This window comes from Manacus candei, unplaced genomic scaffold, assembly GCF_025592945.1.
Source record: "Manacus candei isolate 608988 ecotype Guabito, Panama unplaced genomic scaffold, ASM2559294v1 h1tg000037l, whole genome shotgun sequence".
Lineage (NCBI taxonomy): Eukaryota > Metazoa > Chordata > Aves > Passeriformes > Pipridae > Manacus > Manacus candei.
The window spans coordinates 4841016-4861331 of NW_026138085.1; the positions used below are offsets into that span (position 1 = coordinate 4841016).

A 20316-nucleotide genomic window follows, 5' to 3' on the forward strand; every position below is an offset into this window, starting at 1 on the left:
TCATTTCCACAAATATGTATTTTCTCAACTTTCAAGCAATCATTTTACATAAAGGATCTTGGCATAAAAGAAGCAAAACCAAAGTGGCTCAAAATTTCAGTTCTGTCTCCAACACACACTGTAAGATTTATAATCAGAAAACTATCATATAATTTTATTCCAGTGCAGTCAGAGCCCCTTGACTGACACACAAAGATGGAAAATGAAACTATCTCAGTTGCAGTGTCTATAATTCCTGATTCTGGTAACTCTTTCCAAATCAACTCTGATTATTAATTGTTGAGAAATAAGGGAAGTCATGGGAACTCACAGATATTATGTGTGAAGCAAAGCTCCCTGGGCCCCTTCCTACACATACACACAGTCACAGAAGATGAAAAACCAGAAAGAGCCATTTGAAAAATCAACCACCTTTAAAAAAAAAACAAAAAAAACCAAAAAAAAACAAAAACAAAAACAAAAAACCACAAAACAAAACAAAAAAAAACCACAAAACAAAACAAACAAACAAACAAACAAAAAAACCAACAACCTGCAGCAACTGAAGCATGACATGCACAGTGCAGAAAGAGAGAATTCCAAAAGGCATGTATTTTCACTGTGCCAGTCTGATGGCATGTAATTCCTGAACCCACAATGGATTCTGGAAGCCTATTCAGCCAGAGCAGCAAACCAGAGCACTAAGCTTCAGCACTTCGAGGACCACTGGTCTCTGACAAATTTGTGACAAAAAATGTCACAGTTCAGGGAAAGAAGAAAATTTTAGGTTCACACCAAAAACTACAGTTGAAGGCACTTTCCATATTATGCAATTATTTGCTCACCACTGAGGAGCAAAGAGAGACTTGTATCACAAAAGCAGCTCATCCATGTCAACAGTTCATGTTTGAAGAAGCTGCAAAATCACCAGAGTGAAAAGCTCAAGTTAAAAAAGCTGACTAATGGCTTTAGGAAGAAGCAGCATCATAAAGCACAGAGAAACTGCACTCAGAACTAGAACTGGCAATTGTTTAACTGACAGAAATTACTCTGGTCCTTCAGATAATAAAAACATAGATAGAAACAGGTACAGAGTACTTTTCAATGCCAAAATCCTTGCAGGATCCCATCCAGCTCTTCTGTAAGTTAACTGCAGAATTTGATGCAAGACCATCTAGAAATGTTACTATTCTTACAGTGATATAAAAAATTTCAGTAATTGACTAATTTTTAATGGCAAATAAGACCTGGTTCACATGGCAACAAAGACTTATTAATCAATTTACCCTCTCATTAGCAAGAGTGGCACGGAAAGGTTTTGGGTTGATGATGGACAATGAGAACACACGACACAACGCAGGAGGCCAAGACTAAACATCAACAACTCATGTTTTTTTTTGAGCTCAGTGTAAGAAACTGTTGCAACAGGGAATCAAATGACAATCAAAGCCTTGAGAGAGCAGAGAATGACATCAGACAAAAAAAAGAAAAAAAATAAAAGTATTGCTTTCTGTCACTTTATTCATCTGCTAAGAAACACTAACACAGTGTGTATAAATCTGTTTTAATATTCACCATTTCAAGATTTTAGAAACGTATTTTAAAAATTGATACTGAATTGTATCCAGTTTTCTGTCCATAACACCACTTTATGAACATACCCAAATCAACAGGCACACTTCCTTTCTCTTTGGGAAACAACTAGAATGCTCAAGTACAACAAAACCTGGAGAAAACTCCAGCATATACACTCTGAACACTGGAACTGGAATATAACTCATTTTTGGCTTCCAATTATTAGGCTTCCTTAAAACTAATTAAACTCAAATATTATTTATCTTTAATCAATTTCAATATAATGGGAAAGAATTTGATACTTTATTTCTTTATCCAAGAGCAAATACATAGCAGTCTACAAGAGACTGCCTCAGAGACCTCATACAGGATTATCTACAGTTACACTACAATCTTACCAAACTTTATCAGGTCCATACACATTTTCACTTAATTTTCCCAGTATTTATATTAATTTTTCATGAAAACTCAACGTCACCATTTTAAGGGAGATATTGATAGAAAATGTAGCAGAAAGTAAAATGTGTAAGCTACAAAAAACCCCCCAAAACAACATATTCTTAAACCTTCTATGATGAAACCTTGCATTGCTGATTTTTCAACAAAATCTATTCATTCTGTGAGCAGTGGAAGTGATGAAATTCAGTTGCTGATAAGATGCATAATGTATTTGTGTGTGGTTTTTTTACTGATTGACTTTGGTGCCTTCCAAGCTGCATTTCACCAGTGGACACTTTTCTAGAGCTGAGGCATTTTGAAATCTCTTCCCTCTTCCAAGAGGTCCCCTTAATACAAGCATTTAAAACTCTCTGCCACCTCGCAGGAAATCAGTTATCTCTGAGGTCTCTCAGCCTTTACTCAAAGTCAGCAGACAAGGCAAAACTTCATCATTTAGGTTGAAGGAGACAGAAATGCAGAAAACACCAATTCCTAAGCCTTGGTATCTCATTCACAGAAGCTAAAAATGCCACAAAAATCAGCTTTTCAGTCCTGATCTCTGCTAGTACCTCTGTCTCCCAAACTCAAATAAAACAACGTGATCTGGGCTGTTTAAACTGTAAAATATATTAAGTGGGATGCATAATTGTAACTTAATCACTGGTGCACTAACGAGCTGAAGCAAAAAGAATGGATTGATGTTCAATAGCTACACATTTAAAAAACGACTTTTTTGTTTAATTGGTATTTCATTAGTTGTGCTATATACAATTATGCAATAAAACACGAAATGAGACATAATTCAAAAACATAATTTAAAACTCTATTACGCAGTTTCTTCTACAACAGCTATTAATTTTCAGACGGCTCCCATAAAGATTTACTGCAGTAAATCACGCGAGGAAAGAGTGAGCAGTCCTGATTTACATTAAAACAGAAGAAAATGCAACAGCTCTGACATTTACCCAAGTACCCAAGTTATCCTCAGGTACTTGGGCTCATCTCTCATTTCAGTGATTAAGTTGTTCAGAGGAAAACAGCTCCTCTATGTCACATATAGATCAGCCTGCTGCTTGCCCAGTGAGCTCTCTGGCAAATCCTTCTGATGTCCTGTGCTAATGTGCAGTTCCTAATGTATGATTACTGTGACAGCTCAGAAACGTGGCAGTGAAAGGGACAGCAGAAATAATATCCTCCAAATTAATGTAAAAATATCTCAACAAATATTACAGTAACTATTTCACTCAGGCAGACACGTTCCATTCAAATAATGTTACCAACAGAAGCATCCTGGTTGGAAGGGCAAAGGAAGGAGGCACAAACTTCTGGAACACTCCACAATGTTCATGTAATATCAGCTGTCCAATCTGCCCATTTTTACATGCATTTGATAGTTACAGAGCTTCTCATTTACTGTAGATGAAATAACATTTTGAAACAAGAGTAATTTCTACTTTGTTACACATAAGAATGAACACATTTCTATGTAGTTCTCCCTGAAACAACTGGGAAAATGTTTGTACAGGTGAAGGAACCAGACTTGAGATGTGTTTTCCAATTGCAGCACTGTGTATTTTCATTTCCACAAGATGCAAAAGCTTAGGATCGAGTTCTGTTTAGCCAAAGAAGTTTCTTTTTAACAGACCTCAAGTTTGCTTTAAATCTATAAGCAATTCCACTCTCATTCAAAGCATTCTAGTGGAAACTTAACATTTCAGTAGATACTTTAAGTCCTTTCACTAAATAAAAGCCTTTGCACTCTTCAGACTTTTTCTCTTAGTGCTCTTCCAATCAAAGGAAGCAGTGACAAGAATGATCTTGTCTTCTAAACAAAGACAAGCTTTGATCACCCTCATTCAGGAGATACTTCACCTGGGTTGGAGACTTTTGCTTTGCTTTTGCCTTCTGCACTTCCAGATTGCACCCAAACAATTTGCACATTTAACTATCACAGAGATAGTCTCAAAGTAACTTTTACTGCTTTACACGAAAATTTGGAGTCCTCAAGAACCACAGAATAAGAAACCGTAATCTTTTTCCTGAACATTATTTCACAAAAGTGAGCTCTAGACCCTGTAGTACAAACTTCAGCACACACCAGTGTCAAAAAACTCAACAGGAGCCTTGTATTTCTCTACAGAGAAAGGCAACCTTTTGCAAGGCAACCTTTTCCCAAGAAGAATTATGCCTTTCTAAACAGCTACATGAAGGCTAAGGTAGCTTTCCATATATACGGTGAAGATACTTTACATCTGAGATCAATAAAGAAATTGTAATTAAAAAAAGTGTGTGCTGCTGTCTGACAGAATTGTAACAACGCAAAAGTTTTCATTAATTAGACATTGAGGAGCTATTTCTCAGCTTAGACAACCCCTCTTCCCGTCCTGCAAATTCTTACAAAGATAAAAATCTGGTCTGGCTCCCTAAAAGTCAGGGAAAGGCTCGGCTGGAGCCCTGTGGATCACGGGTGGATACAGGGAATGCAACCTGGAAAACCTGAGCAAGAACTGACATTTGCACCAAGCAGCCAAACAGCTGCACACTTTGCTTTAGCACGGTGAGCAATTCATGGAAACTGTTTGGCACAGGAAAACTAAAGTAACATACTTGCAAGGCAAACAGCAACAGCAGCTGAATTACCAGCTCCAGGGGATTTTATATGCAGAACTGGGGAGAGCAGCGAGCCCCTCACACCTCAAACATCCAGTGTCTGCCTTTCATCATTTCAGCTCAACCAACACCAGTTTAAGGTGTCCTATCATATGTCTACCTTCAAATTAAATGTATTTTATCTATATTTATTAAAAAGAAACAGGTTGACATACAGTGTCTGACAAAAAAAAAAAAAAAAAAAAAAAAACAAACCAGACCCACAACACACTATCTACAGATTCTGACAGACAGCAAATCAAAATAATTCAAGCAACCAAATGCACTTTGTGGAAGTGGCTTATTTCACTGTGTAGGCTAAACGTATTTTGAGGTAGGATTACATTTTGTTTGGCAATTTATTTTATTGACAAAACGTATTTCATCAGATATTGCTTCACATTTTGTAGACAAATGCATGTTGTCAAATTCCCCATTTCCTCTGGTGGATGAAAAGTATTTCTCCACAGATTCTACACTTCTCTGGAGAGCACAATGAATTCCACACAACAGTAGGTTGTCTGAAGGTGTTTGTATTATAAGTTCACTTAAAATAGTATTATTTTTAAAACTATACCTGGAATATATAATGAATAAAAGGTTTTAGTATTGATATGTGGGTGGTTGTGATCTGTCACAGTAATCAATAATCATTACAGTAAGGTAAAAAGATGAAAAATCAATATCTAAGTAACTTTGGGTTCTGTGATTCTAATTTATGAAATAGTTTTACTGAAAATTTACCCTCAACTCAGAATAACTAAGAGGATTTAGAAAAGCCATTGTCAAACATTTGAAGACAATTCCTTTCCACTACTTTCTTTCTGATGAATTTTCTTTCACTAGAGGAGTACACATACATAGTGTTACCAAAGAACCTGTTCTAACATTGTTAAGGAAACTAGACACAATTTAAGGCAATTATTTCAGATTTGGTAAAATTAAGAACAATCAAACTAACCAAAGCAACCCTCTCCTGGCCCCTGACAAACCACACACAAACCATAAATAAAACAGTCCTTGTAAGAATATTGATTCAACAAATTATGGTCACGTATTTTTCATGCACTTGTGACATTTCAGAAAAAAACCCCAGATATTCTGAATATTCAGTCCATTTAAAGAACACATTTAACTTCAATATTCTCACATATACTTCAAGAAAACTAACTTTACATGTGTAATTTCTCCTATTACCAACTGTAGTAATTTCAATTTAAATCAGAATTGAACTTGAAACATGAAAAATTGTGTCTTATTCTCATTAGCATTACACTGAGTGGGATTCATTCTTTGAATATCAGAGAGTTATTCTTTGTAAGCAGTCTTGTCTTTAAAAATAAGTTGTGGACAGATCTTGTAGAGCTGCAGAATTATCAGTGATTTTACCTTTAGGGGTAATTTATTGAGAATGTTTAAAAGACCCTCATTTGTTATGGGAGCATTTGAAGAATTATGTCCATTAAACGCCAGTGGAAACACTGCCACTGAGAGCATTACCTTTATCAGGCACTCTATCTGGTATTTCTTTTGCAGACTCTTACTCTTTTACTCCACTTTCATGATAAGAGAATTAACCATTTTCTTCTAATTTCTATCAGAAGTAAGCAAACCTATGGACAGTAACAGAGAGCTGGCACATGGAACTTAAACACACAGAAAGGGGGAAAGAAAACCCGAAATTTCCTCTAAAATACTCCGTAGGAATCATCTACATTTATTTAGAAAGAGCCCCAATATGTAAGCAATGATTTGCCAAAATCCAGGAAACACCAAGACAGCTGCTAACAAGTGAAATTTTGCCTTTCAGTGAGGAATAAAGTGGGAAGAAGCAGCAACAAGAAAAAAAAAATCCTTTTAATATTTGAGGTTGCTGGATGGCCAACAGAAGAGACATCAGGTAAGTGAATTTTCTTCTCTTCTCACACACCAACTTACTCTTTTTCTGCCTTGCAGTCACAGAATTTTAGACCCTCCTAGAGAACTAGTGCAGCTTGCAAAGAGCCATATTAATGACTATTATTTCTCCAAGTGACAAAGTGCTTCCTCACTGCCTCATTTGCAGCTATCATGGAAGAATTTACACCATCTCCTGCTCCCCCCAAAAAGCCCTCCTACTCCAACAATTCAACCAGAAGGGAGTCAGCATCTAACCTAGTGGACCACAGGGGAGAGTTCACGTGGAATGCACGAGCACAGAGCTCACAGACCTGTTTTAATTACACTTACACAAGATGACACCGGCAGCAACATTTCATTTAGCTCCTCGTATTTTATAGGATCAATACTTGTTTCAGCTGCAATAAACTGAGTCAACTCAACACTCAGTAGGAATAACCATTTACTTTAGCAGCCAGCACCAGGCAAGGGCTCTGCCCAGGGAGAAGCAGACCCACCACAACAGCCCACGGTGCCTCCCTGCCTACAGAGCCAGACACCAGGGCTTTGTACTTCTCCAAGACTCTTCCCTGTCATTTCTCAAACACTATCCCTGCCTACAGCTGATGAAAGCTTTCCCTTTGGAGGTCCTCCTGCAGATCCCTGTACTCCTCACCCACCCACAGAAGTTACAGGGGGATGAATGGACAATTTTCACTGAAACTCAGCCTCTCCCTTTCCAGCCCTCCCCAGTCCATGTTTCTTTATATGCTCACAGCAACCTCCCTCCTGAGGAGCTCTGATGCCCCACTCTCAGCCTACAACAGATAAAAACAATCTGCACTTCCTGAGGAATTGGGAGTGGGTTAATGTTTGTATTTTGGACTACCCTGCACATTTAAACTGGAATGCAGATGGCTCCCACTATTGCCTTAGCAAAACCTAAGGGGGAGCAGGGCCTGCTATCTAAAACTCCCAGGGAAACAGCACTTGGGCAGCTGCCCATCTGTCTGATGTGCTGGCCAGTTAAAAGGATTGCAGGCACAGTTTACTGCTCACTGCTCCACCCAGCTCATCAGTTCCTCCATGGAGGAAGTTCTCAGTGTTCTTGGCCCTCACACATGCTCCAGATGGTTCTTTGGTAAAGCTTCTCAAAACCATTTTTGCCACCACCGTGTGCCAGAAGCAGTTTCAGTCAGAATTATTATTTTCAGGGTTGGGAGGAGACAGAAAATAGAAAGCATCAGGGAGAGTATAAATGTGATTAAAGGTTGTAGCATAACTGCAACCTTCTTTACTTTTTCCTTCTCTAAGTTTAGCCAGTTCTTGGAGTAAAATTCACATCAAAGGTTTTATTTTCTTTTTCCTACTGTACACATGCAAGAAATAGGAGAACACGCTTGTAAGGGGAGGGGAGGAAAAACCCAAACAAACAAAAAACAACCAACCAAAACAAATCCATACCAAAACCAAATAAACTAACAAAAAACCCTACAAGCCAGAAGAAAAAACACAAGATATAAATGCTGCAGAAGAATCCAAGAAAATGTGCTTTGTGGCTTTCAGTGTGCAAATCCACTCAAACTTGGTACTAAAACATGTAAAATGACTGACATGGCTATTCATTTCATTGTCTCCTCTGCTGACCATCTAGAGCCATTTCACTGTAGAAGGTAAGCAAATTGGTAAAACACCAGTAAATCTACAGTATTACTTATGCTTGACATACTTGCAAGTGGATTTAAAATCTACAGTCATGATCTTTCCAGGGACAGAAGTTAGGCTGGCCATCATATATCAAAGGCCTAAAATTAGCCTTTTATCAGTCTGGCTGCACCTCTCTTCCTCAAACCAAGATGATACAACACAGGTCTGGAATTACACGTTGCTGGTGAAGAGCAAGGCAAAAGGGGCATTGGCTAATTAATGTTTTTCCACAGTGTCCATCATTTTCTCCCCATCCATCAGCAGACCCCTGAACACTCAGAAGGCCCTTCTGCAACGAGCCTATGTTTCTGTAAGGCCTCTCCTTGGTACTCTTGCTAACCCTTGCTAGTTCAGCTCCAGCTGAGCTCAAGACTTGCCAATTTCACCCATCTGAACAATTGTTTTCTCCTCTCAACACTGTAACTAATCTCCACGTGATGAGCTGAGCAGGTTAGCACTACCAAGAATAAAGTTCCATTTTTTGCACTAGTTTTCAAGCAAATCTGCAGGTCCATCCACATGCAATTAGCTTAAATGACAGCACTGAGGACTAGGGGAGCAGCAAAGGTCCTTCCCTCTGCAAATTCCAGAGGCAGGTTTGTTTCTCTTGGCTTACAGAGACCAGTTCATATCTTGATCTTGCCATCCCAGCTCATGTCTTTCTAAACCTCACATGTGCCAATTGCCTGTGAATTAAGAACACACTCTTGGCTATACAGGTGAAATTACAGATCAGTAAACCCTTCTGAAACCAAACAGCTTTAAATTGTGTAACCAATATCTAGAGAAAAATAAAGAGTAATTTGAGAAAGAGCATCACTCTAAAACAAAGTCCATGCTTTGAATTAATTATACTGTTTCATATTGTAAATTGATGTACAAAAATATATATTTGTAAGGCCATGCATATTTAGCTCTTTGTCTTTAAGGCAAACTCTTTACCGACTTACTTTGAAGTAGCAAATTAATAAAACATTAGGCACACATTGATACTACATATCTCCTCAATAAACCAGAAATAGTCAAGCTTACTCTTGTCTCTGTCACACAGGAAATCACACAATAAATGCACTATAAGAGCAGATAGATTATAGCTCACCTAACCAGTACAGGTTAACTAGATAGCTATATTTCAATTAAAGAAAAAAAGGCAATTGTTGCATGTCTTATTATCATCCTAAACCATCTTGGCAACAATTAATAGCTACCCTATTCATAGAAATTGCTTTCATTATTTTTGAAGCAGCTTCTTTCTTTGAATGTAATGACTAAGAGAAAAGAAACATCTGTTTCTGTTGCTAAGGAGATTGACTAAAAAAAAAAACAAGATAAAGTAAATATTTAGAATATTTTTTTTTAAGAAAGAAAAATTCCTTTCACTTGGATTTAACTACTTGCTTTATAACCAGCAGCACAGTCAGCTATGATATAACAAAGCACCAGTGTATTTCTTTTTTTTGCATTGTGACTGTTCTACTGCAATATATTCTGCATATTTATTCTGGGACAACATAGCACAACAAATGAAGATGCCTAGACACATCCACCAGCATCTCTGTGTCTTGAGGAGCTGTAGATGCTCATCATCAGAAGTGGGTATCTGCATAATAAACTGCATTTCTGCTAAAGTGAGGGCAACTTCAACTGTCTGTGAAATGTGCCACATGACAGCTATGACAAAGCTAATATTAAAAAAATAAGAGGATTCAATCTTATAAAACAACAACAAAAAATATCTCTACCAGTAGGCAGGTTGTTTTAATGCACATGTTCACAGCACTGTAATTAACCTCATGTTGTACAGGCAGGAACCAGATTGCCAGGGGGTATGAAAAGGTAGGTCAGTCAGGATGGGAATGAAGTAAAGCTGCTGCTGTTGTACGTGCTCAAAAAGGCAAGGTTATACCCATCTGCCAGTAAAATAGGTGAGCAGGTGCAAGGTTAAAACAAAATAAAATTCCAGTTAGGTTGAATTTATAATTTTAAGTTATTCTGCTGAAACCCAGGCTTGGAAAGTTAGGCATACTTTGGTTTTCTGCAGTAGACCATGAGAGGCAGTAGTAGTTATATTGTTTTTCCACTTCAGGTCACTGTCAAGGTACCAACATTGTGAGACATATTTATGTAAATTAAAACTTGTATAAGGCACAGTGACACTGTGACTAAATAATAACTTGAAGACAAGTAGAAAACCACAACCTTCCCTGCATACAACTTCAAATTGAAAAAGAAAATAAAAGTGTAGAACAAATAATACTTGGATTATGAATCACCTTGCCTCACAGACCTCCTGGAATCACAGCACAGCTACAGTGCAGCACAATCCTGTCCCTCCCCCCTGCCCTACTGACATGTTTTTCTCCTGCATCATTAGTGCCCTTGGAGGACTCCCTATTACGCAAAACTCATTTATCCTTGCAAGGTGTCCTGCTCCCTCCGTGTCTCCTTCCCTGCAGTCAATACCAGCCATCTCCAGGATGACATCCCAGCCTTTCTTCAGGCTTATTGTCCCTGATTCATGTCCCAGCCTCAGCAGCAAATACCTACAGCTGTCAGACAGTGCTGATGGGGGGAGCGCTTCATGTCTGTGAGCGCTGAACATTTTGATTCTCACTGCGGTGGCAGTTTAGCTCTTATCTACTTCTTCTGTTTTCTTTCTATCAAACCTGCTTTTTCAAGATCCTATCCAGGCAGATCCAGCTTGCTGACTAAAAGTTAACTTGTAATTTGATTCGAGACTGGTTCAGAATTGGAGTGTGTTTTCTAACAGGCACTGAAAGCCTAATGAACCAAGTCTGTCCCTGCTACTTCTAGAAACACAAACAGCACAATGAAAAGCAAAGGCAAAACCTGAATGGAAACATCCATTTACAAATGTTCCCTTCTCCTAAAGATTTTTTTTTTCCTTTTCCTTTAAATACACAAAAATAAACTGTTCATGAAGGCAAAGGCACCAGTCTGGACTAGAATGAATGGAACCGAAACGCAGCTTTATCCACTCATTCCTCATTTGTGTGCTCTATTCCACCAAAAACATTTATCAGACACCCACAGAGTCACACTACCTCCAGCTTCAGTCACAAAGAGGGTTTCTTCCAAGAAGGATGCTGACTGTGAACCTTTTTACCAGGTAGCTCTGAAATAGTTCAGTCTGGCATTCATCACCGAACCTGAAGGGTTACATCATTCTCAGGGACACAGAACTTCTCTTGAAACCCCACCAAGTTTCCAGGATGATTTCAGAATCAGTTGCCCAAAAAAAAAAAAATAAAATCTAGAATTGCCAGTACTGAGTTTTCAACACAGGCAAGAAGCAATGAAACTATAAATAAAGGACAGATTAATGAGAGCACCACAGACAGGACTCTACATTTTCCTTCATGTCAGACACCCTTATTCAGTGCTTGTAGCAGGTCATACAGACTATTTCATTGAGCACCATCTGTCATGAGCTATAACTCTTTTCTTTGGGCTCTCCAAGGACAGACACAGAATGCACAGAATGTCATTTCAAGAGTTTCTAGGCAAGATCTGTCCACTTCAGCCTCACTTCAAGAAGCATTCAGATGGTTATCCCAATATTTCCCTCAAGCTTCCACCCTAGGTCAGCCTGAATATCTCCAGCATTTCCCCCCCACCCACAGTCCCACATTCCCACAGAAGCCAAAAGATGAGTTTTCTTTTTAAGTATTTTTCCCCCCCATAGAGCCTTTTTTACACAAAAGCTCATATCCCACTGAAGTATATAGACAATGTCATGGCACAGAATGCAAAACATTGTTAGTAAAATCTGTACTTAACTACAAGAGAGTTCTTATGAAATAGCAAATACTATCAGCATCTATTTACCAACACTCAGCTTTGTGTGCTACATAATAGTCAGTCAAAAAGAAAAGGACTTCAAGCATCTATTTCTCTCTGCCAGTACATTTTTACTTGAAATTTAGTGATAATTTGGTATTTTTATACAGTTAGTTTTTCCTCACTACATCTTCTCAGTCTGAATACTCACCTAGAGTCCAGTAAAATATTTTAAGATACAGTAATCTTTTTTTTTTCCCCAAATCACCCGAGACTTACTGTTCTACTTGAATTATTCCCATCTTCCATACATCTGACAGAGGGCTGAATTTATCCAAAATAAGATTCAATCTCTCATCTGCTCATGCAGGACTTAAGAAATGACAGTGCTCCATCTATTTCCTCACATCAAATCTCATGTTTTAAAGAATGCTGCCAAATAAATTTCTCTCCCTAAGGCCAATGTGTGGGCATATATCCTGATAAATATAAAGCCACTCCTAAAAGTAAATAGGTTAAACCCCATTAATATTCTACTAAACTCCAAAACAAGGACAAAAATATACAGAAATATTATCTCTTCTTCTTTAAAATATACTTTAGTAAAACTAGTATTTGTGATATGGCATAAGTTAAAAAGCATGGACATCATCTTAATTCTACTTCTGTAATCATCACATTAATGATTCATTTTAATTGCATATATATCCTTTCTCTTTCATCATGCTGAAATATGCTGATAATTCCAGGAACTGTCTATTTTACTGTATCTATTTAAAAAAAAAAAAATTAAAACAATTTTCTGGTGCATTTTTTTTTTCTTATTTGGGATGCAGATTTTAGCCTTGGGGTGAGGAATGGGAGGACAATACTTAAGCAATACTGATTTATTGGTTAGTTTATAATTTAGAGTAATTTACTCTAAGTAAGTAACAGGATGGTAACCTGCCTTTGCTGCCAAAATAGTTTTTTAGGAGAAAAATCAATAGCAGAAGATATGTTGGTTTTGTGGCTCCATTTCTGAGTGCTAATATTTTACTTATCAAATTCTGGTTGCGAGTTTGTTATTTAGGAAATAAAAGATACAAATACTCAAAAACATATCTTCTATACTTTTCTTCCCTTTAAAAATAATTGCAAACTAATAAATCAAACATAGTAGACGCATGCAAGTCTGACAGTAACAAGAGGGTTATTTCAGCAATATTCTCAAGTAGTTTTGGCTATTCATACCAATGGAAGTTTACAGAAGGTTTACAAACCACACAGAATATGCTGTTTTATTCAAGCAGCCCTAAAAATGCCAAAAAAATTTGCATCCTCCAGACCCAGGACTAAGAAGAGCACACAAGCTGGCAATGATTGAGGGGCTGTTTTCTTCCCACTCCTGCAGAAAAAGGGAATTTACTATCAAGATACAGAGAGTCAAGAAACTGAATCCTCCCTTGAGGAGAAGTCCAGGAAGGCTTTGTTCAAGAAGTTAAACTTGTTTTTTCTTTAAGGTAGTTACTTTCCAAAGGCTTTGATCCACCACGATGGGATGATAGCAGCCTTTGTTGAAAGGAAAATAAATAAAAGCCCAAAACAAAGAGCAAACCTAACAAAACCCGGTGAATATTGATGTCACAACCATGGCCCCTGAGGAACACAGAAGATGCAATGGAGAAGGACACAATGGAGGGAAACGAGTCTCAATATTTGTTTGGGAACTGATGGTGAGTCTCTGTCAGTTGTATAAAGAAGAACAGTACTGGCTCAACAATGTCAAGTCCAAACCTACAACAAGCTGAAAATAGGAGATGTCACCAGCACCCAGGACAGAACCCAGGGCAAATTCCCAACCCCAAACCTAAGGAAACCTAAGGAAAATTCACTGTGGCATGTGAAGATTGAACATTTCCCAAAACCCCCAAAATGAAGCCTCAAATTCATTGACATAATATACTCCATGTGATCTTGTGGTACTTCTGTTCTTCCCCTTTCCTGGGGGTCTGAGAGGACTCCTCTCTAAGCTGGAGGAACTGGTGGAACTCCACGGTTGGGGAAGGAAAGTTCTGCTCCTCACAAACATCACAAAGCTCCAGCCTGTGCCTCACCCAGAGCAAACTCCCACAGCCACACCATAGGAACCAACAAGAAAATTTTCTTCTTCTATACCTGCAAATCCTTGCAGGCCTCAACATTTTCCAGCACAATGCAAATAAGCAATATACAGGATCTAGCCACCGGTTGGAAAGGTTTAAGTGGGCACATTCCCAGCCTTAATTACTGCAGGGAATTATGCACTGGGTTTCACATTCAGCTTTGCTCCTGACCTGCTGTCTGACCCTGGGAGATCACTCGGGGTTATTTTAAAAAACAGGCAGCAAAAACAAACAAACCAAGACCACAGCAGGGGATTTGAGATTGAGCTATCAGGTGTTTTGAAATTTTCACCCAGGACCTACTTCTGCAACCTCTCCCTGACACACTGCTGTTGAGATACAGAGCAAAAGTGAGAGCTTCTGGACCAGTATCTTTTATCACCTAATGTTTGTCTTCCAGGAATTTTGTGTGAGATGTACTTGTCAGTCTGTTCTAACTATTTGAAGATGGGCTGTGAAGATCTCTTAAAACAAACACATGAACACCTACATAGAGCATACACAAATAACATATACATAGAATATATAGATACATTTATAATAGTCAAAACAATCTTCAGGAATCCTCTCTTTCATATTTCTGATTAGACAGAACTCACAGAAAACTGCCATGAAACTCAGACTTGTAAAACAGTAAAAATAAATGGGAAAAACTCCATAATCCCACCAGATTTTCTTTCTCAGTATGAAGAATTACTTCACCAGAAGTGCTTCAGTATTTCTCGTTTTAATTTTCTTACACTACATAAATTGTGAAAATTTAAAGATTCAGACTCTTAGAGTAATTTACTTTATAAGAATGGAGCATAGATCTTAATGGACTAAAATCTGAAGAAATACAGTCCTGGAGACAGAAATTAACCTTCCAGTAGAAAATAGGGAATAAAAACCAACTGACCCATTGCAAACAATGCAGAACAATGTGCAAGTGAAAGAATCCCATTGGAATTTGGTGCTTCCCATATCCAAACCCCACAATTTTTCCAAGTGAAATAATACAAAATGTTACATTAAACCAACTTCATTTAAAAGATGTCTTTAACAAAAGGCACGATCTGGGAGTAGCCTCCTAAGAAATACTGCCACTGAATTAAATTATTTCAATAAGAATTCTCAGGTGTATCACAAAAAAATTGTACTTGGTAAAATTTAAATCCACAAGAGAAGAAAAAGTTCAAAATTAAAAAAAAGAAAAGATTTTTTTTATTATTTTCTTATGAGACTCTATCAACAGAAGTTTTGTTTCCTTCACTCTTGAGCTACTCCTAAGCAAGACACCCTATTTCCACTGCTGGACACATTGGGCTAAGTGTGGTACTGTATATAATTACATTAATCCCCAGAGCATATGTACATATTACATATGTACAGCATATGTAATTAAATTATAGGGTGCCTTGTGAGCATTATGACCAGCAGTTACAGACACCACAAAAGAACAGATAATCTAAAAGTTTCTTCTCTTTCTTTATCTTCTCTCTGCACAGCATATGTTATGCATACACAGATTCAGAACTTCATGATATGCAGCCAATCCTACAAACTAAATAGTTTTTGTTGTGTTCAGAATCTGAATAAAAGGTCTATTTGAGCGAAGAAAAATTTCCTTTGATGCCAGGAGCAATAAATTCCTAACATCCTCATTTAATCCTGAATTTGTCAGGATGGGCAACTCCTGCAAATGAACATCCAGGCAGGCAGGAATAAAAAGCATATTTCTCTAAGTGAAACCTTCCGAAGTAATTCAGTTGGGCTGGAAAAGACTGAAGTAGATTCTGTAAAGGAAAAGTGCTGAGACAAATTGCTTTCCTCTACAAAACCACTTTCCTGCAGAGATCTTCCTAGGCACTTTTCAAGCATAGATGGAACCACTTCGGTCGACAATATAAACACATCTCTGAGCCAAACAACACACAAAGCCCAAGTTGTGAGTACTCACTGAATGGGGAGGTCTCAAACGCTGGTTCCCGGTTGTTACGGGTCCTGTCTTTAGCTCATCAGCTGAGAGGGAATTCTTAGTGCAGTGGGCAATGAAAGGCAAGAAGGATCTGTCAGAGAGAAAAAATTACAACTTTCAGAAAAGAATTAGCTGTAAAATCCTAGTAATAAGCAAAGATTTAACAGTGTTTTGGTACTCATCTCTCAGTTTTTAACTTCCAAAAGGGCCAAACAATCTACCCACATTAGGATGTAAGGAATCATCTTCTAGATGTATCCTTCCTTATGCTGCTCATTTTTCCTCCTCCCTGTCCCAAATGCAAACACTCAAGCAATGAGATTTGATAAATCAGCAATTTAATTTTTATGCTGCTAAAAGCAGCAAATAAGAAGGGACCACGTCCTCCCTACACAAGTCCCAAAGAAGGAATTGTGATCATGATGATTTTGAATGGTATTCTTCAAAAATTTTGCATCAAGGCATTTTTAACTCTGGTTATCTTTATTATGAAAAGCTGAATTTAAATTACTCTTAGATGTCATCACTTGCCAGACCTCCTGTTGCTTCCCCTGTCAATTTATTCTTTTCTTTCTCAGTATGCAATACTTTCTACTACCTGTTGATTCCCACGTTTTCTTCAGCATTTTCATTATCCTCCAAAGTATTTTATGGAAAAACAAATATTACCTAACATGCCCACAGCCTCAGCAATTGATTTGTTTTTCACCTGGTCACTGAAATGATCCAGGTAGAGCCAAAAATACTTGTAAAATGACTTGGAAAAAGATGTAGGTTACACCTTGCATTCAGAAACTGAACAATAAGAAATAATGGTGAAGAAGTGATTGGTTGTGCTGCCAAAGATATTCAAATAGTTGATAGCCACCCACTCAAAAAAATACAAAATCCCCACAGGCTGGAGGTGGGAACAGACAAGTTAACCACCAATACCAGAGCCAAATGTTTCATAAATACATACAAAAACCTATAAAGACAAGCTAATGCTTTTCACTGCTATGCAAGAAACTTTTAAGCTATTTCCTTTTAACGTTGAGAGCATTTAACACTGCTAGCTTTATCCATTTCTTTCACTGAATTTAAATTAATGGTACTTATTTTTGGTTAAAAAAGAAGCTTGATGTACTGGCACTACTTAACTGCGGAGGTTTATCTCCCTGGAAATGAATAGGCACAATTGTATTTCAAGCCAACAGCTTTCCATAAAGCATCAATTATTGAAATAAGACAAAGAATTCAATACACATTGTACATTAGTATCATGTAAAATCTTTAAGGCCAGAATCCTGGCATAAGATTTTCTAAGAATATGAATCAATGGGAAAAAAAACCCCAGTGCTTTTAATGCACAAATATAAAAGCTGAAATACAGATAACCTCACTAATTAGGGCTTGGAATGCAGCCTTTACTTTCATAATCTCCTTATTTTCACTATTATTCTTACTTTCTTTTGTGCAATCCTATCAACCTATGCCTCAGTGCAAATTACACTTCTAATACACACCTCCTGCTTTGGTAATTCTGTGCCATTCACAGTATTTGCTTATAATTGTTAATTCCTTTATGCCTTCCCTGTTTGTATACCACAATTTCAGGAACTGCTGAATTTGGAATAGGAAAATCCTCAAGAGCAGCATCAGGTTACAGAGATAGAGACACCGATAAGCTACCAAGAAGAAGGATAAGTAATTTGTGAGAGCTAAAATCCACCTGATGCAAAACCATCTTTAATCCTCAGGAAAGCCCACCTTTCGTAGGCTCTTCAAACTGCTCATGGGGAGCTGTTGGTCAACAGAAAGACATGTGGCCACTCACAGCTAAAACTGAGAAGTATTTTGGCTTTGAATACCAAAGTAACTGAAGCACATGGTGCTCCTGCTCAGGCTCAGCCTCTGCTCAGCCAGGAGGGGACAGGTCCTGCCCCCATCCCACTCATCCCTTGGCCACAGTGCTGCTGGAATAGCATCTTCCCATGGAGCAACATGCAGGGAAGAGACAACAGATCATGCAAAAATGACTTGAAAAAGAAGACTAAAGTAAGAACAGAGTTTCTCAAACTCATAGGAGATGTAAAAGCATATGATTGGTCTTTCTCTTTTGACACTGCAAAGAAAGTGCAGTAGAGTTAAATTTCAGTTTTCAGTTTTTGCTTTTGTCTGTTTTCTATTATGAGGTCCAAAGAGAGATAAAACAGTCTAGCTTTAACTGAATTAAAAAACACCAACAACCCAAACAAAAAACCATTCTAAATCAATGTACTAAACTAATAAACAAAAAAATCAAAACAGGTTTCATGTTCCATCGAAACGTTTTCAATAAGCTACTTGTTACCAAGACTGAATAAACCCACAATCCGACAAGTTCTGGGTTTTTTTGGCTTGATGTGCCTTTCTTTTAAGAGAGTAGGTGAGAAGTGTTTGCAAACATCTACCAGCATTTACAAATAAGCCAAAGCAAGCAAGAGAAGAAGCAAACCAGAGGGAATGAAGTTATTCCTTTCAGACATCTCTAAAAATAATATTGGATTCTTTAAAAATAATTTCAGCAGATACCACACAACCAGCATAAAAGTGGAGTGCACTATCTCTCAGAAGAGAAGGCACATCCCGTGGAGTGGCCTGTCACTGACATTAAGCATTTCTGGAGTCTGAGAGAATGCCTCTTGATTTACCAGCATCTCTTGATGAGAGATGGTTCATATTTTGGCTGTTTCACCAGTGTTAAGATCCACAGCAGCAAGGCACCGAGCACCACTACAAAGAGGGTTAAATAAATGAAAAGCAAGGTTGCAAATTTCTTTGAGTGCCACTGGAATAACTGATATCAAAACCCATAAATTTGCTACATGCAGCAAGATCTGGTCCTTTAGAGCAATCTGCCAGGACTACTGAGATGGTATCTACGAGCAGTCAGACACTTAAAAACTTTGAGAGAGGATTTGGCACACTTGATGCTGTTGCATGTCTCGCCCTTGGTAATGATTAATTAATGAGTCGTGTTTCTTAGATGAAGGTTATAGATTACACACACAGTAATGACAGAAATGGAATATCACAGCTCCAAGCCTATAACAGCCAGGGAGCAGCAAAATCTGCGTGACACAGACAATTTGTCCTGGTCGGTACATACTTTATGTTGTATTTTATTCGTAGTATTTTTAATTTTTATTCTTTTTTAAGTCAGTGGATCGTTTAGTGCAAGGTACTCACCCACAGAGCTTCACTAAATCAATTCCCTGCTCATTTTTGACGCTGCTGGCCCCAGGCCAGGCAGCCTCCCTGACTCACCCCTGCTGCTGCACAGCACCAACCACTCCACGTTCACCGCTCCTGAGAGCTGCTATTCCTGTTTAATTGGCTGAGATCTTGGCACGAGAGGACTGAAAAAGTGTTTGTGAACACCATGTGCCCAATTTTCCCTGCACTTAGCATTACACAGCACTTTGTGTGCTACAGGGCAGCTCTGGTGCATTCAGCTGCGAGCTGAGAGGGATAAGCAATTTTTACACATCAAGGTTCCCAGTAAAACAAGGGACAAGTAAGCATTTACTTACTTGTAAGTAAGTATACCACAGCATATTCAGCAGAGGAATCCATCACCATACAGGCAGATTTGGGACACAGCAATCCCAGTTTGCCTCAGCCCTCAAGGCTGCAGCCATGTGAGCACACCAGTAGCAGGGACACATCAGCTGTGTGTGCAGGGTAAGGAGGCAACACTGCAACCACAGGCAGGGAGCTCCTTCCCTGGGCAACTGGCTTCTAGTTCTGCAACATCCCCCTCTCCTGAGCCAGGACAGGAGCTGATGTGGTTACCCAATGAACCTGACTGGGTGCATGACCAAAATAATCCCATTTCTTTAGTCTCTTCCTGCCAGAGTTTTAGTCTGCATCAGTTCTTTACTCAGTGCACTGCCATGGGAGTGCACTGGAGGCAGGAATGAGCACTTGGCAATGTCCTGATCAGGTGATGACAACTGAGGGCAGAACTGTAGTTGAAGACAACACAAACCATTCATATGATCCCCTCCTGCTTCACTGACTTCACCCCAGCAGCAAAAAAAACCACCCCAGCAAACCAACACTACTGATCTCACAACCACCACCCTGCTTGGTTTCACCAGACTGATTGGTTCTCAGACCACCTCTGATCAAAATACTGCATAAACCAAGGGTTCTGAAGAAAAG

The 20316-nt window shown here is 38.4% G+C and overlaps 1 protein-coding gene across 2 annotated transcripts in view; it reads right to left on the reverse strand.

Moving 5' to 3' along the window:
- TENM2 (teneurin transmembrane protein 2) overlaps positions 1-20316 on the reverse strand; it is a 1665603-nt gene that overhangs the window by 546673 nt on the left and 1098614 nt on the right. For both annotated transcript variants that reach the window (XM_051794292.1, XM_051794291.1), the window contains one exon: positions 16111-16219. The gene's annotated coding sequence lies outside the window, so the exon portion shown is untranslated. The remainder of the gene's footprint in view (positions 1-16110; positions 16220-20316) is intronic.